General features: G+C 41.4%; 1 protein-coding gene and 1 non-coding gene across 2 annotated transcripts in view; both read left to right on the top strand.

Moving 5' to 3' along the window:
- Positions 1-27,145, top strand: part of Psd3 (pleckstrin and Sec7 domain containing 3) — a 468,534-nt gene that overhangs the window by 14,101 nt on the left and 427,288 nt on the right. The gene's annotated exons all lie outside the window — the stretch shown is intronic.
- LOC114085924 (U6 spliceosomal RNA) lies at positions 16,755-16,856 on the top strand. Its single transcript, XR_003581571.1, has one exon. It is a non-coding gene; the product is annotated as a U6 spliceosomal RNA (small nuclear RNA).

The following is a 27,145-nucleotide window of genomic DNA, read 5'->3' as shown; positions in this document are numbered from 1 at the left end:
GTCTTCTCCAGAGTCCTAAGGGCTCTGGCCAGTGTCCTCCTTCTTCAGCCTGCAAAGGAACACCATCAGGGCACTGGGAAGTCAGTCCTGTGTTCCTAGCTCATGGGCGTGAGCCATCAATTAATGAACTGGATTGAACTTTTTGACATGTGGAAAATCATTCTCTTCCATGACATTATTGGGCGTTTCCCATGTGTCTGTTGGATTTTCCTTCAGACAGGGTTCTCCATATTGGGAGGCTTCAGGGAGATGGCTGCAATTGGCAGAAAAGAATCGAGTACATCGACAGATGCCCGGGACATTTTTCCCAGCTGGCCAGAAAAATGTCCAGAGGGCTGAGTTTGAAAGGCCAACAGTCACCCAGTTGGCTTGAATGGGAGGAAATGAGTCACGGCGGCAAGGCTGCTGCTCTCTCAAGAACAGCTCCTGCCTGCTTGCTTGTCCTGCTATCTCACTTCAGTTCCTCAGACAGCAGCTCTGGTTCCCAGCCCTGAGAGGCACCTCTTGCTGCTGGCCTGAGGTGCCCTCAGAAGACTCTTCGCCTGGACCACCAAGTCATGGTGCCCCTTCTGTCCACCTGCCCTCTTACGTGGGAGTTCCCATCCTCTCCGGAGCTACTTCAGTGATGCTCTGGAAAGTTGTGATTCAGGCTTTAGAGTTCAAAAAACAGTCAGGGGCTGGGGTTGTGGCTCAGTGGTAGAGCACTTGCCTAGCCTGTGTGAGCACCACTTAAAAATAAATGTCTATCCGTCAACAACTAAAAAAAAAAAAAAAGGAATCAGAGGGCACTGGCTTTTCTGGGGCTCTTGCCATGGGAGGCATTTGGAAGATACAGGGATTCTTGATGTGATGAAGCCTTGAAGTTTCCTTATCTCTTTTTTTGTTTGTTTGCTTGCTTTTGATACCAGCGATTGAACCCAGGGGCGCTTAATCACTGAGCCACATCCCCAGCCCTTTTTAATATTTTATTTATAAGTAGTGTCTCTCTGAATTGCTTAGGGCCTCACTAAGTTGCTGAGGCTAGCTTTGAACTAGCAATACTCCTACCTCAGCCTCCTGAGCTCAGAGATTACAGGCATGCACCACCATACCTGGCTCTTTATCTCTTAAATGAAACTTTGAATGAAAAGATGACATTTGGTTTCTTCCACCTCTCAAATTCTGTGGGCCTGAGCTGGAATAATTGGGATGAACATACATAAAGCAAAAGAGGTTATGGAAACCTCATTTACCATTGTACTGGTGGTGGTGGTGGTGGTGGTGGTGATGATGATGATGATGTTTCCTTGGGATTTTCTCACAAGCTGATGTGGGCCTCACTAAGTTGCTGAGGCTGGCTTTGAACTCGCAATTCTCCTGCCTCAGTCTCCCAAGCTGCTGGGATTACAGGCATGCACCACCATGCACCACCTCCTTGCCAGACCACATCACCAGCACAAAACTGAATTAGTTCAGTAATAATCAAAAACAGATCACTTTTAAAGATGATAATCGAATGTCGGTCCAAAGAACATATCCATCTTAGAGCTTTAACAGTGAACTTTTACTCCTTTAACAAATAATCATGCTAGACACCAGGGTTGTAAATAATGAAAAAAGACAGACTTGTCCTTGAGAAGTTTATAATCTAGCTGCAGAGACAGTTATTGAATAAGTAACTAAAAGTATGATGAGTGTCACAAAGAAAGTCAAGCATTATGGAAATGCATAACGGAGGCACCCAGCCTGGTGGAGTGGTTAGGAAAAGCTTTCAGCAGGGAGAAACCATTCAGGTTAGTAATAAGAGTTGACATTTATTGAGCAGTTACTGTGGATGGCTATATTATGTGCAGTTTTAAATTTAATCCCCACCAGACCACATCACCAGAACCTGATGGTAAAGCACTACTATAAAATAGTATTATTCCTAGCTGAGTACGGGTGGCACAGCTTGTGAGGCTGAGGCAGGAGGATCATAAGTTCAAAGGCAGCCTCAGCAAAAGCGAGGTGCTAAGCAATTCAGTGAGACCCTGTCTCTAAGTAAAATACAAAATAGGGCTGGGGATGTGGCTCAGTGGTTGAGTGCCCCTGAGTTCATTCCCTGGGAACACCCCCCCCAAAAAATAGTATTGTTTCTATTTTATAGATTAAAGAAATCAAGGCAGATGAGGTAAAATAACAAACCGGGGTTCAGAGCAAGTTGGAGAGAACACCTGGATCTGACTGTAGGCAGGGGCGCACCAGCAGCCCGGTGGCTCTGGGGTAGAAGGGAAGCAGGATGAATCTGGAGGCGAAGACTGGGTGCACTCTGCAGGACCCCAGGGACTGTGTTTAATCACACTGGAAGAGAGCCTCCACTGGTTGTATGAGCTGGGTGGGGAGATTTTCCTCATATCCTCTCCTTCTTAAGAGAGTAATGTGAAAAAAAAAAAAAGCTGTTAATTTAGAAGAGAGGAAGACTAAATGGTTTATATACAGCCAACAGTATAAGGATTTGCTAAAATTAAATTTTTCTTCAAGGAAACTTTTCTCAGTACTGAAATAGATCACGGAATCTAAGTTTCTAATAAGCCTTGAGTAATAAAACTCCCCCCCCCCTTTTTTTTTGGAGCTTGAACTTGGGGGCACTTGACCACTGAGCCAATCCCCAGCCCTATTTTGTATTTTATTTAGAGATAGACTCTCACTGAGTTGCTTAGAGCCTCTGTTGCTGAGGCTGGTTTTAAACTCATGATCGTCCTATCAGCCTCCTGAGCCGCTGGGATTACAGATGTGCGCCACCACACCCGGTTTGAGTAATAAAACTCTACAATGTTTTTAATGAAAATCTACCTGGAATCTATGAAGTGGGAACTGTTAAAAAGTGACGTTTTAACAAATTTAGCTTAAAGATTAAAAAGGTTTTTTTTAGCAATTCATGAATTGGGCAACATCCCATCCAAAGATTCAGAAAGATGCTGAACAGAGATGGTGAACCTTAGAGAGAAAGAAAGGCAAAGAAAGCAAAACCAGATTAGTTGTTACAAATGTCCTTTCTTTATATGGTTGAAACCCGAGGGGACTTCCTTATTAGTAAACTGGGTCATTTTCTCTTGGTTGCTGTGTATTTCCAGGTTTTTAAAGTTCAGTTGGATTATGTAGCACCTAACATGAGTGACCCCATTCTGGTGTGGACCTTTGGAGCCTACAGCAGGAGCTCAGTTCAACACAATGGGCTCCTATAAATTTTATTTAACACAATGACAGTAGATGTTAACTGTTTTAATTCGGGCTAAGGTCATAAAGGTATCAAATCTAGCAAGTTCTTTTTCTCAATTCTTGGAATTACACGTGTAGGAGAATTGTCAGAATAATGAGGAAATAGTATAACGTTAGAAGGGAAGAATTTTATTCATTTCATCATAAGCATAGCTCCAAAATTTGACCATTTCTTATCAGGAAGGACCACAGAACATTCAGGAGATGAATTTGCTGAGCAGCAGTTAGAATATTTCCACCTTAACTTCAAAATAAGCCCTTTATGCATGTCCATGTCTAATATTACTCTGTTCAGGTACATACCAGAAGCATCTGTAACAACTGCATGCTATTTAAAGCTTAACTAGACCTCAGCTACCCAGAGTTCTCAATTCACTTAAATTTCTTTTTGTATTACACCTAAGCCTAAGGGGAAATTGCCAGGTTATAAAGTATTAAAAAAAAAAAAACCCTCATACTTTAAGAGTGAGGAATGCTATTCTGACTACACACCACAGGCCAGATTCTGTGCCCTCCAGTTCTCCTGTGCTACTGTATCCTCAGATGAAGAGGAGGAACTTGGAATCCAGATGGTCCTAGGAAATGGTTCCTACCACACTCATGATTTATGTCCGGGAAAGTGACTTAATTTCTCTCCAGAGCTTAGTTCATGCCTCTGCACAATGGGGTAACAGTATGTGTCTAGCAACAATGTGGAGACAATCACATGGGGTTGGATAAGCAAAGCAGAGGCCAGTTTAAGATAGATGCTCAGGAAACTACATCATTTTATATCAAGATTTTGAGCCATCAGAGCAACTCAAATAATTTTAAAAGATTATTATTACAAAAATATAACACAAATAATGTAAATAAATAATATATAAATAAATATATAAATGATATAAAATATAATAAAAGATTATTTATTACCTTTTTTATTCTGTCCCAACTCTGACAAAAAATTTCAGTCTTAATATTTTCAAAAGTTATTATTTTAAAATTTTTATTTATTATTAATATATTTATTTTTGGTACCAGGGATTGAACCTAAGGATGCTTAACCACTAAACCACATCCCCAGTCCTTTTTATTTTTTATTTTGAAACAAGATTTTGCTAAGTTGCTTAAAGCCTCACTAAATTGCAGAGGCTGGCTTTGAACTTGCCATTCTCCTGTCTCAGCCTCCCTAGCCACTAGGATTATAAGCAAGTGCACCTGGCTTCAAAAGTTAAAATATTTTCAGGTTACTCTGGGTAAACTGCTATTAAAAAAAAAAAATCCCAATTTGGAAAATATTCAGGTTAATAAAAACAATATATATTTTGATATGTTGTCAAATTTTCCAGAAATGTGGATTTCAGGTAATAACACAACTTTTACCTTTTTTTGGAGGGGGGATAGGGTACTGAGGATTGAACTCAGGGGCACTCAACCACTGAGCCACATCCCCAGCCCTATTTTGTATTTTATTTAAAGAGAGGGTCTCACTGAGTTGCTTAGAGCCTCGCTTTTGCTGAGGCTGCCTATCCTCCTGCCTCAGCCTCCCAAGCCGCTGGGATTACAGGTATGTACCACTGCTCCCAGCAGCTTCTACCATTTTTATTTTAAAAGCTATATATCTATTTTAAAGCATGTTAATACTTACCTTCTGTTTATAGAAAATACTAGTTTTCCATTTATTATAAATGATTCTAAAGATTCCTTTAAATTATTTAAGTAAAAAAATTAATAATTAAACAGATGTTTGTTTATATATGAAAAAACATCAAGTAGATGGTATTTGGTGGAGTAAAGTTGGGGAATCAGAAGTGTATTATTGGTCTGAACTACATGACTTAGGCGAGTTACTTTACTTTTTTAAAAAATTCTTTTTAGTTGTAGATGAACACAATACCTTTATTTTATTTATTTATTTTTGTGTGGTGCTAAGGATCAAACCCAGCACCTCACATGTGCTAGGCAAGTACTCAACAACTGAGCTAAATAGCCCCAATTACTTTACTTTTCTAAGCTTGAGTTTTCTCAACTACAAAATGGGGTTGGGCCTGATGATCACCCCCTTCAACCAAAAGCATTCTGAGAGACTAGACCACACTTCACCCATCTTTTTGTCCCACCTGCCAAACACAGTGGGCGGAACACAGTGGGCGGAACACGGTGTGTTCCAGCATGTGAATGTAAGGGTGCAGTACATCAGCCACACCCCTCCAGCTCTTCCATCTGAGGACCCCTCTGAGCACATATTATTAACTGGCATTTTTCTTTTCTTTTTATTGCATGCACTTAGCAGCCTAGTTACGCAGCTGGGTAATCAAATACAATTGGATGTGGCAAATTTTACCCAGGATGGGGAAGGGATAGTTGTCAGGAAGTTTGGGTAGGAGGTAGGACATGCTCCTGAGGGAGGAGGAGCTAAAATGAGGGGGTAAGAAGAAGGATAACATTCTAGCTGAGTTAGTCACATGTATAAAATCTGGTAAGTGATTTTTTTTTTTTTTTTTGATTTATGATTTAACAAGCTCACCAGCAAATAAGCTACTCCTGGTGCAATCGTAGTATTTACAGTCTAACATACTTACGGGGTGAGTCATTTGTCAATAATAGTGTGTTTTGTCTTGTTTCCAATGATTAAATCATTAACCATGTCCTTTTTAAATTTCCCTAAATATTCTCTAACTATAAAGGTCTTGACCAATTAGATTACTTTGTCTCCTTTGCTTTGTAAGTGTGGTGGGGTTGTGTGTGTTTATTTTGAAGGATTTGTCAGCTATGATTTCACATTTCTTTTTTAAAACAATTCCATGTTGTTGTCGAGTAACAGGGAGGGCTAAGGGTGAAGGAGGCATCATCAGACACCACTGCTGGAGGCCAGTACCTAGGGGGCCAATGACTGTGGCGTGTGCCAAGGGAATGAAGGAAAGCTTGGCTAATGAATGTGCCCCACTGTGTTTTGTGACTGGTTGAAAGGAGCCCAAGAAAGGGCCGCTCAGAGTCAGTAGAAGCCAGGAGCCTTCAACAAGGGGGCTGTTGTTACCTTGCCAAAGGGGATATCGAGATAACCGGGGATGGGGCACCTTCCGAGCCACTTGCCACTCTTAAACTTCATGCCCTGACATAACTCCTCCTTCCATAGATGGCCTTCCTTTCCTGCTTGCCTCCAGTTAGCTTTACAACTGGGAAACTCATAAAGAAGAATTCTATATTATCAATGAAAAATAGGTATACCAGTGAAAGAGTCATTGATTGGGCTTCATCATAGGAGTAAATTTCACACAATCAAGATCTAGTGGCTCATATTAATATGTTGGTGTTAAGCGATAGAGCACTTCTGTGGCTATAGATCATAGGAAATATGTATACATTGATAAATAGGTTATGGATAGCAAAACCTCTGTAGAGATACTCTTAAGACTGCTTTTGGAAACTCCAAAATACAGTTTTAATTTTTTTTTCTTCTTAGTTTTCTTCTAGTCACATGAAACCACATATTCTCAAATTTCAAAACTTCATAATGTATTCATTTCCTTTGGCTGATGTTATTCATGTGTAAGGAAGAAGATAAACCCCATCTCAACAAAAGCCTAGGTTTTTCAGAAGTGAGAACCCCTCAACCAGGGTGTCATTGGGAAGTTCAGGGTCATTTAGGGCTGAACTTAGGTCCAAAGCACTCATCTCGAGCACAGATGTGAAGGCAGCACAGGCAGTCCTGCTGATCCACTGGTTCTTAGGTCCTACCCCATTGCTTAGGATGCAGCCCTGGGCACAGAGCAAAGCCTTGTGTTCCCATAGTGACAGGGAACAGAAGTCAACCAGGTGCCATGGCCATAACACTGGCCAGTGGGAGCCGGCAGCCTAGGGAAATGAACATGAGCCAAGACCAAGGCCTTGAACTTTCTGTGAATTGTTTCTTTCCTATCTTTCTCCTTTGGTTATCATCATAATTCATTTCCTAACGTTTCTTTTTTCTGCAGTGGGAAGGATTAAAGGTCTCAACTCTGTGCTCTGAAGACAAAGTTTGTTTGTTTGTTTGTTTTCTTTTAAATAACTGATAAACTTTAGGGTCCGGGCTGTAGCTGTGGCAGAGCACTTGCCTTGCACATGTGAGGCACTGGGTTCAATCCTCAGCACCACATAAAAATAAATAAATAAAATAAAGGCACGCTGTCCATCTACAGCTACAAAAAATTTAATAAATTAATAATAATAACTGATAAACTTTGCTTTCAACATCTGCTTGGGTGGAAGGAGGAGAAATCGGATCTTATCCAATAAAATATGTAGGTCCCATCTGATATTGGCTTGAATCCTAGACTTGGCTAAAAGTTTGTCTTTCATCCTCCTGGAAACAGAATGTGGCACAGCTTGCTGTGCTCTGCTCTCCTTGCCCTTCCCCCAGATCTCCCCCTTTTTCCCTTTGGGTTGTTCCATCTGCAGAGGCAGCAATAGAGAGGAGGATAAGGACCATCCTCCTGAACAGGGAAATGCAGTCTAGGGCATTGGGAGCCTTAATGCAGTCCCTCCTGTGCTGAGTACCCTTGTCTGGTTCCTGGCACTGTGATGCAGGCTCAGCCACAACTGGGTGCTGGCTGGGTGGAGAGAATCACCCATGACTTTGGCCTTGGTCATTCTGTGTTTCACGCTTACAGTAGTTTGGATTGAAATGTGCCCCAAAGGCCCCTGTGTTCGACTTGGTCACCAGCCTGTGGCTCTATAGGAAGGTGGAAGAACCTTCAGGAAGTGGGACCTTATGAGAGGAAGTGAGGTCATTGGGGGCATGCCCTTGAAGGGGATGGCCCCTTCCTCCCTCTGGCTGCCATGAGGTGAGCAGCTGTACTGCCTCCTGCCATGATGTACTGTGTCACCACAGGACCAAAGCAACAGGGCCCAGAGATTTTGGGAGAATCCTCTGAAACCATGGGCCAGAATGAATATTTCCTCCTTCAAGTGGAAATACCTGTTCATCTCTGGTACTTGGTCACAGTGAAAGAGAAAGCTGATTAGCACAGAGGTCTACGCTGAAATGGAGATTTCAGTGCAGGTGACATATAGAATTTTTATGGGCAGCGTTTAGCTTCAGCACAGCTAACCAGTCCCAAAAGATCCCTGGGAGCTAGCCAAGCTTTACAGTAGTGTTTGCCAGCAGAATGTGCTACGACATAACCTCTAGGCTGAGGCTGGGCCACTCTGTTTTGCAGAACTGATCACAAGGGCCAGCTGGTTTTTGTTACCCAAGTGAGGTTGATTGAGAGGTGAAAGTCAATAGTGTAATATGTGAATTGGTATAACCACCACTATATTCAGGAAATAGAACAGTTGCATCACCCCAAAAACTTACTAATGTTATTCCTTTAGAGTTATACAATCCCTCACCCCACTGCCCCCACCCCTGTGTTAGTTTTTGATCACTCTGGCAAAAATACCTGAAAAACAACAACTTTTAAAGGAGGAGAGATTTATTTGGGCTCACAGTCTCAGAGGTTTCAGTGCATGGTTGGATGGCTCCATTGTTTTGGGCCTGCGTGAGGCAGACCGTCATGGCAGAAGGGCATGCCGGAGTAAATAAAGCTGCTCAGCTCACAACAGTCAGAAAAAAAGATACAAGGACTAGAGAACAAGATAATAGTTCCCAAGGGCACACCCCCAAGGACCTACTCCCTTCAACAAGGTCCATCTCCTGGAGCTTCTATAACCTCCCAATAGTCCATTTAGCTATGGTTCCCTCAATGGATTAATCCACTGATAAGCTACCACCCCACACAATCCAAGCACTTCCCCAAACCCATCTGAACCTCACTACATTGGGGATCAGACCTTCAACATATGACCTTTGGGGGGGATGTTCTAGATCCAAACTGTAACTACCACCCACAGTGGAAAACATTGATCTGTTCCTCAACAGTAGTTTTGTTCCCTAAAGAAGGAAAAAACGTAATCCTAAAATACATAGGCTTTTAAGAATTGCTTTTTTCACCCAGAAAAATCTCAATGATTTTTAATTCACCCAAGTTATTGCATACATCAATAGTCTATTCCTTTTGCTTGCTGAATATTCCATTTATGGATATATCATAATTTGTTCATCCATTGGCTCTTTGAAAGACATTTGGGTCGTTTCCCGTTCACACAGGTTTTTTTGTGAACGCATTTCTAGGCAAAATATTCTGGAAGGGATTTCTGGGTCATATGGAAAGTATATGTTTAACTTTCTAAGAAATTTCCAAAATGGTTTCTAGAGTGCTTCTACCATCTTACACTGACATCAGCACTACATGAAAGAGCCAATTACTCCATATACTTGCAAGTATTTGGTATTTGCACTATTATTTCTTTTTGCCACACTAATACACCTATAGTGAATTCATCATGGCTTTAGTTTGCACTTCTCTATAGACTATCCTTATAATCTTGTCGGTGAGGGAATTAATCAAATCATCTGCCATTTTTTTTCATGCTCATTTATTGAGTATTGGTTTTTCTTTTTCTGAGTTTTGAGTATCCTTCCCTATTCAGTACGTAAGTCCTTTGTCTTATATGATTGGCATACAGTTGATCCCAATCTGTAGCTTTTCATTCTGTTAACAGTGTGTTTCACAGAACAAAAGGTTTTTTTGATGAAGTCTGATTTATCACTTTTCTTCTACAGTCATGTTATAGAATATCATGTCTCAGAACTGTTTACCTAACTTGTTCATGATTTTCACTTGCTTTCTTCTAAAAATTCCATAGTCATAGATCTTAAAAGTCTGTGAGTTGTTTTTAGTTAATTTTGCATAAATGTGAGGTAAATGTGGCTTAAATTCTAAAAATTGGGTACTGTGATTCCTCCAATTTAATTCTTCTTCAAAACTGTCTTAGCTATTCTAATTCCTTTGCCATTTCATTGAATTTTAGAATCACTTTTATCTATCTCTTTTAAAAATCTTGGTTGAGGCGCTGGGGATGTGGCTCAAGCGGTAGCGCGCTCCCCTGGCATACACGGGGCACTGATCCTCAGCACCCCATAAAAGTAAAATAAAGATGTTGTGTCCACCGAAAACTAAAAAATAAATTTTAAAAAATTCTCTCTCTCTCTCTCTCTCTCTCTAAAAAAAATCGTGGTTGAACTTAAATTGATATATCAAGTCTATAATTCATTTTTATTAGAATGGTGTCATTACTATGTTGAGTCTTCCAGTTAATGAACACAGTATGTCTCTCCTTTACTTTGGTTTTCTTTGAATGCTTTTAAATAAATACCTTTTAGGCTTCAGCATATAGGTCCTCAACATTTGTTTAAACTTATCCCTAAATAGATTAATTTTTGGAGCTATATAAAATGTATTGATTCTTTTCTTTTACAATTGTGGTAAAATATACATAATATAAACTTTATCATTTTAAAACATACAATTCAGTAGCATCAAGTAGTACAATGTTGTGGGAAGTAACAAAAGCCAATGTGAATAATCAGATGAGCCAGTTGTGGTGGCTCATGCCTGTTATCCCAGCAGCTCAGGAGGCTGAGGCAGGAGCATTGCGAGTTCAAAGCTAGGCTTTCTGCCTCAGCAACAGGGAGGCTCTAAGCAACTCAGTGAGACCCTGTCTCTAAATAAAATACAAAATAGGGCTAGGGATGTGGCTCAGTGGTTGAGTGCCCCTGAGTTCAATCCCCATTACCTGCTCCCCCCAAAAAAGATAGAGCAGTTGTACTCCCAGGTATTTACCCAAGTGATCTGAAAACTTAGGCTCAGACAAAAAGACTGCAAATGACTGTTTATAGTAGCTTTATTCATAAGCATCCCAGAAGCAAATAAGATAGGTTCAATAGCTGAATGGATGAACAAACGGATACATCCATACAATGGAATATTATTCAGTTATTTACTTATTTTTTTTGGAAGTAGAACTATCAAGTTGCAAAAAAATACAAGGAATTCTCAAACACATTCTTCTAAGTGAAGAAGCCTGTCTGAAGAGACTATATTACTATATGATTAAAACTAGCAGGGTACACTGGTGGATGCCTGTAATCCCAGCGGCTCAGGAGGCTGAGGCAGGAGCATCTCGAATTCAAAGCCAGGCACAACAATAGCAAGGCTCTAAGTAACTTAGTGAGATCCTGTTTCTAAATAAAATACAAAAAAGGGCTGGGGATGTGGCTCAGTGTTTGAGTGCTTCTGGGTTCAATCCCCAGTACCAAGGGAAAAAAAAAATCAGATGACATAGATGCTGGAATTCCCTAACAAAAACTTTCAAATACTTATTATAATAATACTTAAATAAAGAACAGAAACGCTCCCAATAATTTTAGCAACTTGGAAGGCTGAGGCAGGAGGACTACAAACTCCAGTACAGCCTCAACAAGACCCTATCTCAAAAATTTTTAAAAAAATGTCTGAGAATGTAGCTCAGTGGTAGAGTGCCCTGGGCTCAATCCCCAGTACTGCAAATGAATAAATAAAACACTTTTGAAGCAAATATTAAAATAAAAGGTACCTGCAAAGACATAAAATATATAAAGAAGAAAAAATGAGAATTTTAAAATTGAAAAATACAATTATTTAACTCTGGTTTCAAAGCCTTCGATGTGTTCATTAGGATCAGGTCCCTGGAGGAACATGTCAGGCTGGATCCCAGGAGTTCACACCAAACTTCATGGGGTTACTTTCCCAAGATGCTTCCTGTTCACCATCTCCCTGCTGTTTTTCAGCCCACCTGGGCTTCCCACTTTGAGCGGGAAAGGCCAAGGGTTGGAGGAGATTGACAGCAGCAGTGGAGTCTTAGACTTCCCACCTCTTAGACTAACAATTCCACCAAACAAGGAAGAAAGTGCCTCCCCTTTGAGGATTGGTTTTGACCCTAGCAGATTGCTGTGGCCACTCCTATCGCTGCTGCCATTGCTGCCACAGGTTTACCTGGTGGCCAGGACCTGGGAGATTGGAGAAAATAGAAAATGAAGGATGGTTTCCCCTATTCTCATGAAATCTAGACGTACCCTTCACAGCTTCTCAAGGCCAAACTAGGGGCTTCTCCTGACCTGTCTGCATCACGTAGCTCACTTCAACATTGTCCCTGCTTCCAGTTCAAGTTGGAGGATACTGGAGAGAAAAATGAAGCGGAACACTTTCCCAGTTCAGTGTTGCTTTCACAAAAATAGGCCATGATTTTTCTTTGAAACCTCCTGCAAATGTGAATTTTCATTGTTAGGATATATAATTCCTCATAATTTCTATAAAGAATAATTTTGCAAGAATCCAGAAATGATTTAATTCTTATGCACTGAAAATATGAAAATTTCCTGCTGAAAAACACCCTTTTGATGTGGAAAAGTACTAACTGATTCTTATAAAAACAGCTCACACCTGCTCCATTGTACTTTGGTAAAGGCACCCTGTGCAAAGTGCTTAGAGAGTGCCCCTTCTCAGCTCCCCCTCATTTGGTATCCATTTTATCTAAAGGAACAGCCACAGTAACAATTCTATTTCTTTTGTCAGGCTGTTTTTTGCTCTCAGATGTCCTTGCATGCTAGACCTTGAAATCAGGGACAGAACACTCATTTCCACCTTTCCAAGTGTCCAGCATTATTTCACCTTAGAGCTATTTTTAAATGTAAGTAAAATTAACCTGTGAGTCTCCAAAGTGAGTCAATTTGAGCTGAACACATACTGTTATGTATAGTTAATGGGAATAATGACCACAACAGCTTTTGGTACTATCTGGCCATCTCTAAGAGGCAGTCTCTCCAAACCCTTTTGCTTCCATATTGTCTCTGGCCTGAGGCCCCTCTCTGCCCTCAATAATCATCCTCCAATCTATATAGTCACCATTGGAAGACAGCAGCCTTTTGTCTCTCTTTCCTCTTACCAGTGGAGCTAGATTGAGAGAAGAGCCACAGAAGACAGGGCAGTCTCTAACAATTAGAGTTCATCTTCCCTTATGCCTGGGAGTAGAGGGGACAGAATGCATCCTTTGTCTTCTGTCATGGGGGATGCTTGGAAACCACAATGTGGTCTGGGCTTTTAAGGATCACCTCCAGGATTGTGGTCTGGGGTCTTCCCATACAGCTCCTGCACAATCTTCTCAAATTTAATTTTCTCTCCTTGCAATTTCTGAGTGTGAGAAAAGAGGGTGCATGAGCTGCTAGGCAATGAGTGAAGGATGATAAATGGGAAGGTAGACTTTTTTAGAGAAGATAGATGCTAACTGGTAGCCCTAGGAGCTCTTCCCTACTGCTAGGCATCCTGTTCAATCAAACCACCCAGCGATGCACAGCATTACCCTGGAGAAGGCTTCAGAATTTCCACAGATTGGATTAGACAATCTCACAAATAACAAGAGTTTTCTGATTTCTATGGGGAGACTGCCCAGCCTGACAGTGTTCCCAAGGAAGTTCAGGCACAGACACTGGCATTCAGAACAGATGCCAATGGCAACCCCATTGTGAGTCTTGTTAACCCTTACCTTCCTGATTTAAGCATATATTTAGCAGAGGCCAAGACAGTAAGAGGGCTGAGGTAGGTGTGACTCAGTCTAGCAACTATCTAGAACTGGTATAAAATATTTCAATAGAATCGTGCTCTGCATAACATTATAGCCATAGTAATGTCATAGCACAATATGTTGCCATGTGTTTGTGATGATAATGGCATAAACAAACCTACTGTTGTGCCATTTGCTTAAAAGTACAGCCCTTGCAATCATGTATAGTACATAATACTTGAGAGAGGCAGTTAATTACTATATCATTAGCTTATAAATGTACTATCATTATTTTAGATAGTATTCCTTCTACTTATTTAAAAAAGAAAAAAAAAAACAGTTTACTCTGAAATGGCTTGCTGGGTTACACGAGTAGTAGCCTCATACTTCTTGTCTATCAGGTCTCTTGATTGCCTCAAAAGCCACTTGAGTGATTGACCTAGGCCATCTAGGTTTATGTAAGTGCACTCTGGGTGGTTCACACAATGACGAGATCACTAATGGTTCAGTTATCAGCAGGTATCTCCACGATTAAGCAATGCACGCGTGTATTATAACAACTAGCGTAGCCAAACTGGAACAAACAGTTGAATGTAGATCCTGGATCCTACAAAAGAACGCAGAAGGCATGACCAGAGCCAGGGCAGTAGGCGGAGGTTTTGAATAAAAGTCTGGGATGAAGCCACATGAAGACCTTGAGAAATATGGCTATAAATAATGGTGGGGAGAAATGGGGCAGTGGATGGAGTAATGTGGAGAGGAAGGAAAGCAAGTTTGAGTATTAGAGCAATTCAAGGGGGTAGGTATTGCTGATACCAAATCGAGGGGCATCCAAGGACATTCACAGTGTGAAGGAAAGAGAAGAAATGGCATAAAGATCTCATCCAAAGCTAACAAGAGAGCTGGATACAAAGGCAGGATAGAGAGATGAACCATCACATTCTTGTCTGAGAGCTTCCATTTTCTTAATGAAGCACCAGCAGAGGTGTCACCAACCACAGAACAAGCTTGCAAGGAACTTCACACGGTGACATTTTACCTTCTGAATCCCTTATTAGATCCTTTCTTCTCTATTTTTTTTTTATTTTTGAATTTGTTCTTTTTGAATCTGAACAACTTTAAGGAAAGGGTTAGTTAGGATTATTCGTGTGTAATTGGACCAACAGACACAAGTGTTTGCTTAGCTTCAGAATATGGAAACCAGACCACCAGGAATGGGATTCTGAACAGCTTCTAAGGGAGACAGACTGACAATGAAAAAATACACAGACACAATGTGTACCCAGGAGCCGGAATGGATGTTTACTGCCTTTTGAAATCTGAAAATGAGAGCTACTACTGCCTTGCTAATAGGGCTTCTATGTATACATAACTTGGTTTGCTCCTACATTTTTCTATGCTAGATTGCCCCTGTGGAATTTTCCATTCTATGAGCAGCCTTCCCTTTACCTTGTAATTGTACAATGAGTCAAGACGGTGACTTCTCTTCTACTGAGACGAGCAATTCCAAAACACATTTAAGGTCAAATTCAAATATGCAGACATCCAAATTCAGCCTGTCTAGATCAATTTGGATATAGGAAAATCAACTTTATTTGCAAAGGTATGCCATGACAAATCACCCAGAAGCCACAATGAGTTTCCTTTGTGACTCCTGAGTTTTAGATTTTACATTGAAAGAATATCTTTTGTCTACCTGGATTTGAAAAGGATGAAAGAGAAGGAAGTTATCCCATGAGGAAGTTGCTATACATGATCACATTGAAATAAGATTAAAACTCAAAGAATAGCAACAAAGGGCACAGTATTTAACAGCAAGGAGAAAAAAGAAATCAGACCAAAATGCACAGATTTTCAAGATAATGGGATTACATTACAACAAAATAAATCTTTAACAAGGCATGTAGCAGCATTTTTAGTATAATAGCAAATAATTTGGGGAAGCAGTATATTCCCTTGTGATATGCCTTGGCCTGGCTGAATATTGAATTTCACTGAATGCTGTCTCTGCTTGTACTAGGTGGATGGCTTTCCCATTAGGTTTAATGTAATCTGAATACAGGAAAAGGAACCACTGTGAAGATTAAATCTCTGTGGCCACAGGTCACAGAACGAGGTGTGTATTCAAACGGGTCTGAGATTTCAATGTACTGGTTTTAATTGTGTAACTTTGCCAGTGCCCTTTATCCTGAGCAACAACTACAGTTACCCATCCTAAACCTTTTGCTTTGATATCTTGAGCCTGAAAATATAATTTATTCCTTTCATCTAAGACTAGTAATGTAGATCGGTCAAAAAGTCCATAGGTTATCTAGGAAGTAAATGTGTGTGGTTCTGTATGAACTGCTTCTTTAGTAACCCTCTTCAGTTGGTGAGGCTATTACTCCTTGCCAACACGTCAACCTGCAGATTAACACAGCAAGGGTTTATTTCTTGCTCATGCAAATCAAGTAAAGAGAAGAGAGATCAATCCAGATCATACAGAGTCGTCACACTGCCTGTGCCCATAAATAACACACAACTTTCACTCACACTAATTAGAACTAATCACAGTGCTCTGTCTACCTGTAAAGAAGCTGAACATGTAGTTTTCCAGGTGCCCAGGAAGGAGAAGCAAACAGAATAGGGAACGCACTAGTAATTCCTACCACAAATTTTCTTCCTGCTGGCAATATATATATATCTAATAGCATAAATGTTTACAATGTAAATAATATCCTTGTTTTCTAAATGACTTAGTTGAAAAATTCCCCTGCCTCAAATTGCAGGTAGGTTAGGTTTGAATATTACCTGTGCTATTAGATGTTAGTAAGGATGAATTCATTATCATGATCATTTTTACAAAAGGTTTTTAGTTTCATTTTTATGAAATTGTTTAAGATTCATTTAATTAGCTTGCTGTTATTATTAAAACTAGGTTTACCCAAAGTATATTTACCAAAACCAAAAATTCCTTAGACCAAGTTTGATAGATACCCAAGTGATGATTCTAATTGCCTTTTTAACATAGAAAGAAATAGAGAGGAGGAAAATGGAGAAGATATGGGGCAAAAAAAAAAAAAAAAAAAGCTAGATCTGTGCTTGCTTGGGTAGCACACATTCTATAATTGGAACAATACAGAGAAAATTAGCATGGCCCCTGTACTAATTGGGGTTCTCTAGAGGAACAGAATCAACTGGAAGTATAATTATGAAAAGGGAATCTTATCAGGTTGGCTTACATGACCCAGAAGCTGGATAGTGCACATTGGCCGTCTGCAGGCTGGAGAGCTGGAAGAACCAGTAGCTGTGCAGTCCAAGAGGCTGAAGCCTCAGAACAAGAGGGATCAACGGTTTTACCCTAGTCTGAGACTGAAAGCTTCTAGAAATTCCCTGAAGAATCACTGGCAGAGTCCACTTTGGAAGAGTGAAGAAGCAAGAGTCCAATATCCTCAGATGATTGCAGTTGCAATCAAGAACCCCATCAAAAAGAATCAAAGGGGCTGGGATTGTGGCTCAGTAGTAGAGCACTTGCCTCACATGTGTGAGGCACTGGGTTCAATTCTCAGCACTGCATATAAATAAATGAATAAAATAAAGGTCCATCAACAACTAAAAAATATTTTTACAATATCTTAAAGCCTATATAATAATATTTTTAAAAAATCAAACTTGCATTGGCTGGGGCTTCCTTATACTTCCAATTTTTATTCCATCCAAGCCGTCATCCTATTGGATGATGCTGCCCACACTTAGGGAGGGTCTCCATTTCAGCTGGCTATCCCACATTGCCAATCATTCCTAGATACAACCCACTGACACACGCATAAGTCTCTTAATCTTTGGCATCTCTTAATCCTATCAAGTTGGCAATTCAAATTAAAGATGGCAGTCCCTGTGCTGGAATGACATGCAAATTGGTGAAGCATTCCATATTAAAAAAAAAAAAAAAGAGGAGGAGGAGGAGGAAGAAAAAGAAGGAGAAGAAAAAGGAGGAGCTAGATCCATGATGAGATGATTAAAGAACTTCAGAAATATAACTTTCCCCTTCTTCTTTCCCTTTCTCTCTTCTTCCCTTAAATAATATTGAACAGCATTTAATGTTTAATATATGCTGCCAACTGACAAGCATCAAGGAGAGTGCTCATAAAGTAGGTAGTCATTAGGGCTGGAGTTGTAGCTCAGTGGTAGAGCGCTTGCCTCGTACATGTGAGGCACTGTGTTCGATTCCCAGCCCCACATATAAATAAGCAAATAAAATAAAGGTCCATCAACAGCTAAAAAAAATATTTAAAAACATTTTTAAAAAGAAGGTAGTCATTGTTTCAATATTGGGGTAACACTAGACTGTATAACAAATAAACCCCTAAACCTCAGTATCTTAACACAGTAGGTTACTTTTAATTCCTGTATAGTCCAAAATATGTGTCTGTGAGCAGTGGGAGAATGCTTGCTCTCCGTGATTCAGGGGTCAGACTTCCTCACTTAAGTGGCTCCACCAGTTCAACATGAAGAGAGCAGGTTGTGTCCTAATCCCTTTCAGGCTGCATCCTTCTCTGAGCTACTCCAGTTATGTGGAGCACCAGGTTGCCTGGGCTGTTCCATTTTGAGTACAAGGGCTAAGGCAGAATGATCTGGCACCTTGTCTGTGCAAGTGGATAACCACTAGATGTTGGACATGCAGAACTTCCCAAGAACAACCACCCCCTGCACAGCAATAGCATAAGACACAGACTGATACATAACTTATTCATGCTAATAAAAATGATCACCTAATGAACTTAGCTAAATCAGGGGCACGTGGCTTAGACACATGGACTCATCAAGACCCTGCCTGAGTAACCAGGCATGTGAGCTTATCAGAAACACCAGACCAACAAATGATGCAGCCAACTCTCCAGACACATAGAAAAGGAGGAACAGTAAGTCCCTATAGCACAAGGACCCTTACCCATCACCTTATTATGGACCACTTGGTGTACAGGTCAACACCTCTTCCCTGGAGATTTACCAGGTGACAGACTTCCTCCTGTCCTTGGGCTTTGGCTCAGCATGCATCCTCCTTGCCATTAGATGCTGCTCACTTCAAAATCAACCGAACTCTTCAACTGACATGCGATAAGTGACCTGTCATTCCAGGAAGTGACCACTTGCAGGGACTCTGCTTTTTTGTACTGCCTCTTTAAATCCTGTGGCCTCCTTAAGCCTGCCTTAGCCTTTCTGTAGCCTAGGTACCATTGGGTGAAGTGTGATTTGAGTGTTACGGATATTAGTAACTAAGACTGGAATGGATTAAAGAACTCCTTGCCATGGTCACAACCTGCCAAGTGAAACCAAGAGTACTCGGGGAAGTAAAGCTGAGAAATGATGCAGCCGTTGACATTGTGGGCAAATGCCGACCTGCTGGTATACATCAATGGGCTAGCTCACTCATGACAGGGAATATCCAAAGTGTCTGCAAAAGACACAAGGAGAAAGCACTGGAGGACCCAGCACAGGAGCTTTTCATAGACCTAACTGGGGTATCAACCATCACTCTCACATCCAAGTGCAGGGGCAGGTCAGAGTGGGAGAGATTTGATGGGTCAGAGACAAGCAGGCCAGAGGAGGCCTCATGGTTTAGGTGAAAAAAAAAAATCAAATTCTCATTCATTCATTTATTTATTCAACAAGTAATTATATAGTGCCTTCTCTTCTAAGCAGTGTTTAGGAACAGGGGACACTATGATGAACAAAAGAGATGAATTCCTTCCTTCATGGAACTAATGGGAAGGTTTAAAACACCCAGTAGTATTTTAATGGTACCAATCTAAAATTCTATTTCTTATGCCATTAAGAAAATATTGCACTTGTCAGGCACTGTAATCCCAGTGGCTCAGAAGGCTGAGGCAGGAGCATCACAAGTTCAAAGCCAGCCTCAGCAATTTACTGAGGCCCTAAACAACTCAGTGAGACCCTGTCTCTAAATAAAATATTTTTAAAAAGGGCTGGGGATGTGGCTCAGTGGTTGAGTGTCCCTGGGTTTAATACCTAATACCAAAAAATTAATGTATGAATTAATTGATTAATTAATGTGTGTTTGTGTGCACGCTTCCTTATGTGCACATGTATACATTGCACTTAGACATAAGGAAACACATATGAAATATTTATGGTAGGATTTTTTTAAAAGAAAAAAATTGGAACCAAATGTACCATCAGTAGGAAAAAAATGGATAGATAAGTTATTGTATATTTATTCAATAGAATACTATAAAATAGCTAAACTGGAAAAACCTAAGCTATAACTGCCAAAATGAATAAAACTCAAAAAATTGAATAAAAAACAATTTTTTTATATTTTATTTTTTTTTGTTTTTACCTTGATTCTCCTACTCTCTCCACATGTATGTATAAACACCTATATCTGATCCTTAAAAAAAAAAAAAACAATTTTAAGGGAAGAATGAGAAAAGAAAATTCATTGGCTTTATGCCAATGTGTTTTCTGTCCCTTAAAAAAAAATAGGATGATCACTGGTAAACCAGAGCTTCATTTAAGTAAATTTGAAAAACATGAAAAACATGAAGCAATGGAGGGAAATGGTTTGGGAAGGGATGCTCCAAGGGGCTTTGGGTATTTCTATAAACTACTATTTCTCTTAGAAAATTTTGGGGAAAAACATCAAAGAAATTAAAAGAAAAATTTGAAGCAAGTGAGATCTGGACAAAACCGAATGTTAAGTACATGGGTGTTCAATATATCATCTATTTTATTTTTGGAATGTTTTTGGTAGCTTCTTTGACGAGATTCATTTCCTGCTGGCCTCCTCCCATACCACCTCACCCCTCACAAACATCCTGCTCATCCGCTGACTAATCCTTGGTTATTGGTCCTGACCAAGGGAGACATTTTCTCTTCTTGGCCCTTTCTGCACCTGAGGTGGGGCAGAAAAGCTGCTGGTGGGAAGGACAGAGAAGTCAAGCGCAGGCACTGGGCTTCCAGGTGGGGAGGGAGAATAAGTAGAGATAGGTTCACAGCAGCTTACCTTACCTATCTTTGCAAAGGCTGCCTGCAAGAAGATCTTTGGTGGGCTGGGGCTGGGGCTCAGCGGTAGAGCACTTGCCTTGCATGTGTGAGGCACCAGGTTTGATTCTCAGCACTATGTATAAATAAATAAAATAAAGATCTATCAACAACTAAGGGAAAAATATTAAAAAAAAAAAGATCTTTAGTACATTTGTCATTAGGAGCCCAGTTTCCTGGACCCTTCTCTAGCTCTTTTAACATAGGAGGACTCATTACTTTTAGTATGTCCCAAAGAATTCAATAAACTCACACTTTTGTGACTTTGGGGATGCAATGTACATACAAGGACTTCAAAGTATCTGCCTTTTCTTTGGGAAGATGCCAAACCTTTTGAGTCACCTTGGTCCAACAGTCTAATTCTTGTATCAACAAAAAGCATTTTTAACCACACAAGTGTGGCTGTCTGATTTCTATCATATATCTGTGTTCTCTAAAGAGCTAAAGTTTCTCCTTGAGCAGAGGACAACCCTAACACAGCCAGGGGACCTGAGGTAAACGTGCAAGCCAGCATCAATTTCCTAGTACCTGCTCCAGTTCTGGGCTTACAGACCTAGAAAAGTCAAGGTGAGCTTTGGATTAAGGTGCTTCTCAGTAGCATGGTCTCCTCATAGGTCATATTTGCTCTTGCTTGTACCTTAAGTGTTTCCCAATTCATTACAAATTTCTTTATTTCCTTACCTCACTCCTCATTTTATAAGAAACTTGGCATTCTCTATTAAATCACTGTGTCCTAGTATCCTCTTTTGTGGAATACGGAGCATTTTCCCATTGTCTTTCAAGAGAAAAGTGTGTGTGTATGTATGAATGTGTGTGTGTGTGTGTGTGTGTGTTAGGACAGGGATTATTCTTTGGTGGGATTTTTCCTCTGCCTCCTTGGCACCAGTTCCAGAAGAATCAAGCATCTTCATTTATTCTCAACACCTGCCACAGTTGCTCCCACACTTCCCAGACCCACTTAATATGACTTAATATTCCTAGACCTTAACACTTGGCCTATGATTTCTTTCTGCTTGGATTCCAGTAACTAGCCCACATGTTGAGAACCTGCCCAGTAGTCTTATTACTGTAAGACTGTGACCTCCTAACCAATTACCTTTTGGGGGGACTGTCCCCAATGTAACTATGTGGCTTGACCCCTGGCTCCAGGCTGGTCATGTCCTAGCTGAACTTCGCCTGTGTTAAGGTCTAGAGGAAGTGTATACACAATTCTCAGGAGGGATCGACATGAGCAGACCCTCCACCGATAATCAAGGACAACCAGGCTGGACTCCTTTTCCCTAATCACACTCAGTTCTGTATCCAAGCACCTGTCCCTCCTCATTCCATCTTATTTCTAAGTCCTGGGAGACTCCATGAACCCACCCCAGCTTTGTGGGCTCAATTCTTGATCTTCTTCAGTCATTATTGAGATTTTCAGCAACTGGTCTTCTCCCACCTGGATTTGAAAATCTGTTCCCTCCTGATGTCATTGGATTCCTTCCCCAACTGGACTCTTTATTTAGCCTTATTAACAGCCAGCCTATGGCCCATTTCTCAAACTTTGGGTTTAGGTAGCAAAGCACAGCTAGAATATATAAAATATAATTCCAAGGAATATATTTTAACCAAACCAATCTCAGTTCTTGACATTTGCTTTTATAAGTTCCTGTTTGTTTTGTTTTATTTTGGTTTTGGTACCAGGGATTGAACCCAGGGACACTCAGCCACTGAGCCACATCCAGAGCCCTATTTTGCATTTTATTTAGAGATAAGGTCTCACTGAATTGCTTGGCGCCTCACCATTGCTGAGGCTGGCTTTGAACTCGCAATCCTCCTGTCTCAGCCTCCTGGAGCAGCTGGGATTCCAGGTTTCTCTTCCAGTTTGCATTTATTTTTTTTCCTTCTACCCTCACTTCTACCTAAGGACCTTGCCAATGGAAAGGCTGAAGCTGGGCAAATTGTGGGTGACAAATGTTCCCCTCCATATCCCCTATTACCTTTATCTATTTTTATACAACTTCTCTCTTCCTTTGTTGTAGTATCAGAGGAAAAGATTTCCCTATTCCTCTGGAGTTACTTCGCCCACCTGTGCTCTGAAGTCTTTATATCTGAGCTGAAAGCCTACTCCCGTAGCTATTATCTTTGGTTAGCACTTTGTGCCCCTCCCCACTCCAGCAAATGCATAAGTTCCTGCACTGTGCAGGGTTCAGGGATGCCATGGCACAGTGACAAATAGTTCTGCAGGCCTTCACGGGAAGGAACAATTATTCTAATTGGGAATTTTTATTTCCTCTACTGTGCCTGAGCCAACTTCCCCATTCCGGAAGCAGAATGAATGAAAAAAAAGGCTTAAATGCATGCAAACACATTCATTTATTTTCTTTCATTCTTTTCTTTCTTTCTCCCTGCCTCCCTTTCTTCCTTCCTTCCTTCCTTTTTTTCTTTCTTTCTGTCTCCCTTCCTCCCCCTCCCCCTCTCCTCCTCCTCCTCCTTCTCCTCTCTCTCTCTCTCTCTCTCTCTCTCTCTCTCTCTCTCTCTCTCTCTCTCTCCCTGGTACCGGAAACTGAACTCAGGGGCACTCAATCTATTCTTCCATTTGGAAAGGGTTATTGAGCGCCTACTGTGTGCCTGCATTGTGTGGGGTGTTGAAGAGTGCTTAACTGAAGATGTGGTTTCATCCCAGGAAGCCGAGAAGTCTACCTGGACTAGGAACAATGGAATCAAGAACTGAAGGATAATCTGGTTAGCAAGGCAAAGATGGGAAGGGGGGAAGGGCTGGCCACTGCAGAGCATCTATGGGAGAGAAAGCCTGATAAGGACAGGGCCTGGCAGGAGGCCATTGAGGGAGCAGGTGCCACAGAAGGCTGGGGAATGTGCATGTAAGGGTCCAGTGCCAGAGAGGAGGGTCTCATGGACCAGCTTGAGAAGCGTCTGTTCAGTCTTAGAACCATGGAACCACTGAAGGTCTTAATGTGGAGGGAGGGCATAGCCAGATGCAGAGTAAATGAGCCCTGCACCTGTGGTATAGGGAGCAGTATGGAAGGGTTTGAATCAACCCTGGTGAATTTTCAGAAGCAGTGGGCTTAGAATTGGAGCCATTAGTTCTAAGCCCAAAGATCTTGAGCAAACACCCTTTTCTCCCTGAAGTTCTGATTCTTCCTCAGGACACCAAGACGGTTGAGAGAGAATGTATATGTCTTGCTCTTATTCCATGGAAAGTTTTCAGCCCCTTTGCTTAATCCCATATCTTTTCCATTTTTTTTTTTCCTAAGCCATTATTTCTCTCACAGGTGGAGATGTGGTGATGGGCACAGATGCCAGAGCCCACCACCATTTTTGTGGTTAGTTCTTCTTCTACTCAGAGGGGACATACAGGCATATGTCAAAGGCCCAGGAGTGATGGAGTCACATATTAAGAACTCTTTATTCTTTCTAACTTGCAAATTGGAGTCCTCAAAGACTAACTTAGCAGAGCTGACATGACTCCTTGACCTACATTATCAGTAGCACGCTCCTGAGCTAAGAATGAATGCAGTCTCCGTCACTAATGGATTGGCTTGTTTGAACAAAGGCGTTAGGTGTCCTAAGTCCTGGCTAAATCAGACCTTCAGCTTCCTCTAAGGTACTGACTGGCAAGGAATTTTAATTGCTCCTTTTCTTCCCTTGTAATGATTGCTTTTTATTAATGTGTTTTATTAATGTGTCAATTAGCAGGTTAGGTTAGTAGAGGCTGGGTGCAGGGATGGGATTCCAATGCAGGGGGTTTGGCTTCAGAATATGGATTTTGCCATGGCACTCTGCAGGCTCAGGGGCCAAGGAGGCTTTCACCTTTTTCCTGAAGAGAAAATAAAAACATCTTGCTGGGCACTGTAGCGCATTCCTATAATTCCAGCTACTGGGGTGGCTGAGGAGGGAAGATTGCAAATTCAAGTCCAGCCTGGACAATGTCAAAATAAAATATAAAAAGGGCTAGGGATGTAGTTCAGTGATAGAGCACCCCAGGGTTTAGTCCCCAGTACCACAAAAAGAAAAAAGTGAAAGAAAAACATCTTCACCATCACCTTTTCTCATAGATCTTAGAGGTACATGTTGTCTTAGGAGCACAGGATGCTCACCCACATATATGAATTAGGTTCGAGGGATTTCTCACCTCCTGCTTATGTGCAGGACCGAAATAAGGGGAGATAGTCTCCTCTTTCCTCCTTGGAGAATATCTCCTCCTTTTGGACCTGTTCTAGGCTGAATTATGTCCTCCACTAGTTCTTAGATTAATATCCTAACCCATACTTCAAAATGTGACTGTACTAGGAAAAGAGCCCTTTAATGAGGAAGTCCAGGTAAATGGAGGTAATTAGAAAGTGTCAATCAAATATGACTGTTGTCCTTCTAAGAGATGAGGGTACATACAACACACATTCTGAGGAGAGGCCCTACCAGGGCTCAGCAAGAAATCAAACCTGCCAACGCCTTGATCCTGGACTTCTAGTCTCCAGAACGATAAGAAAATAAACTCGTGTTGCTTAAGCCACCCAGGCTGCGATACTTTGTTATGACAGCCCCAGAAAAACACAGAACCTAATATAGCTCTACTAAATGTATGCAAAATGAAAAAGCCTGATTAAAGTTTCCTTGCTTCCCTGCTCATATTGAATAAATGTGACTCGAACAGTGACAGTTTTCTCTGTTTTGTGAATGAGGCTGCCTACAGATTCATAAGCAAATCGTATCTCTACATCTTTCAAGTCGACATATCACAGTTCTCACGTTCCTTGGCCCTGCTGATGATTTGAAGCCTGCTTCTCTCTTCTCATTTGTCTTCCACGCTATACAAGCTAACGCTTTGGCAGTTAAATTGCTTGGAGTACATAAAGTATTAATTCAGCAGCTGAGCACCTTTCCTATTTTACCCATATATCTTTGCAAGCTAAATGGTTTTCACCGGGCCTAAGGCCGTAAACCATTTCTCCAGGAATCTGACTTTCAAAGGCGTGGGCTTTAAAAGGGAAGACAAAGTACACCCTGCCCTCATAAAAGGATCCCATAAAAATGTCTCTAGCTGCTCTTACATTCCAGGACTCTATGGCCTGCAGGAGAGGGTGGGGCCCTGTCTCTTTGAGGTTGGCTCCATTGTCCTACCAGACACGCTGGCATTCAGGTTCATTTCAATTCCAGATGGCAGCCATCAAGCCTGGCCTCACCCTGACTGCCACTTCTGGCACAGGCTTCAGAAGAATGAATTCGAAGTTGTCCACCTCGTTCAGTCTTTGGACGTACATATACTGCTTGCTTCTAGGTTTGGGCAAACCAAGCCAGCTGCATAAGCAAAGGAAAGAAAAGGAATTTGCATGAGGTTTCACTTTTTAAAATACTGAATCAGAAGCCATTCAATGGAAAACTTGGAGGTGAGCAGACATCACCTGACAGCAGAAGTTTCAGACCAGGAAGCCCACCTGGCCAGTGTATTGGGACCTAGGACAGCACGAGAGGTTAGATCTTTTGTAGCACAGGAACCCTGGAGTCCTTGTTCTACTGTGTTCCTGTCCTTAGGGAGGAGAGGGCTGGTTCTCTGCTGTGTTCATGCACATCATTCCACACATCCCTACTGAGTGTCCACCTGTACCAGGTATTTTGTAAGGTGCTAGAGAAGCCATGAACAGACAGCTTGGTTTCTGCCCTTACGCTCCACTGTAAAGCTGTGAAGGAAGCAAAGGTTGAATGTTCTTCTCCTCACGAGCTGCAGTTCCCTCCTCCCTCCCTCTGTCCTTTCCTTCCTGCATTCCTTTGTTCCCTGCGCACTCCAACTCTAGAGGTTTGCATCCCAGGAAGAAGTCTGCAGGAACAGAATGGTGCTTATGCCAGGGTGTGAATCCCTAATGCTGGAATTTTATCCTGTGACTAAGAGATATTGTGTGAAAAATGAGTATCATGTGGTCCCTGTGATTCAGGGATCCTGAATTCCTTGCTTATGATAAAAATCTGTACTATGGCTGGGCGTGGTGGTGCATGCCTGTAATTGCAATGGCTTGGAAGGCTGAGGCAGGAGGATCATGAGTTCAATGTCTGCCTCAGCAACTGAGTGAAGCCCTAAGCAACTTGGCGAGGACCCTGTCTCAAAAGGCGGGGTTGGGGGGGTACAGCTGAGAATGTGTTTCAGTGGTTACAGTGGTTAAGCATCCCAGGGTTCAATTTCTAATACCAAAAAAAAAAGGACTGTACTATGCACTAGTACTGCGGCAGCCTGGAGGCTGCCCCAGAACACAGAGAACTGCAGAGCTAGAGACGGACCTCCACGCCTGCAAATCAGCCGGGGATTATGTCATTAGCAAATCAGAAGCTGAGTGGCACTGCATTTCTGGCCTGGGCTCTTAAGTACCTTGTCCACTCAAGCACCTAGCTTAGTTGCTGCTTCCTGGGGAGATTTATGTCCCCATATTCACAGGAA

Source organism: Marmota flaviventris, chromosome 3, assembly GCF_047511675.1.
Source record: "Marmota flaviventris isolate mMarFla1 chromosome 3, mMarFla1.hap1, whole genome shotgun sequence".
NCBI lineage: Eukaryota > Metazoa > Chordata > Mammalia > Rodentia > Sciuridae > Marmota > Marmota flaviventris.
Note: the sequence above shows the minus strand (reverse complement) of the source record. Positions and strands in the feature narration are given on the sequence as shown.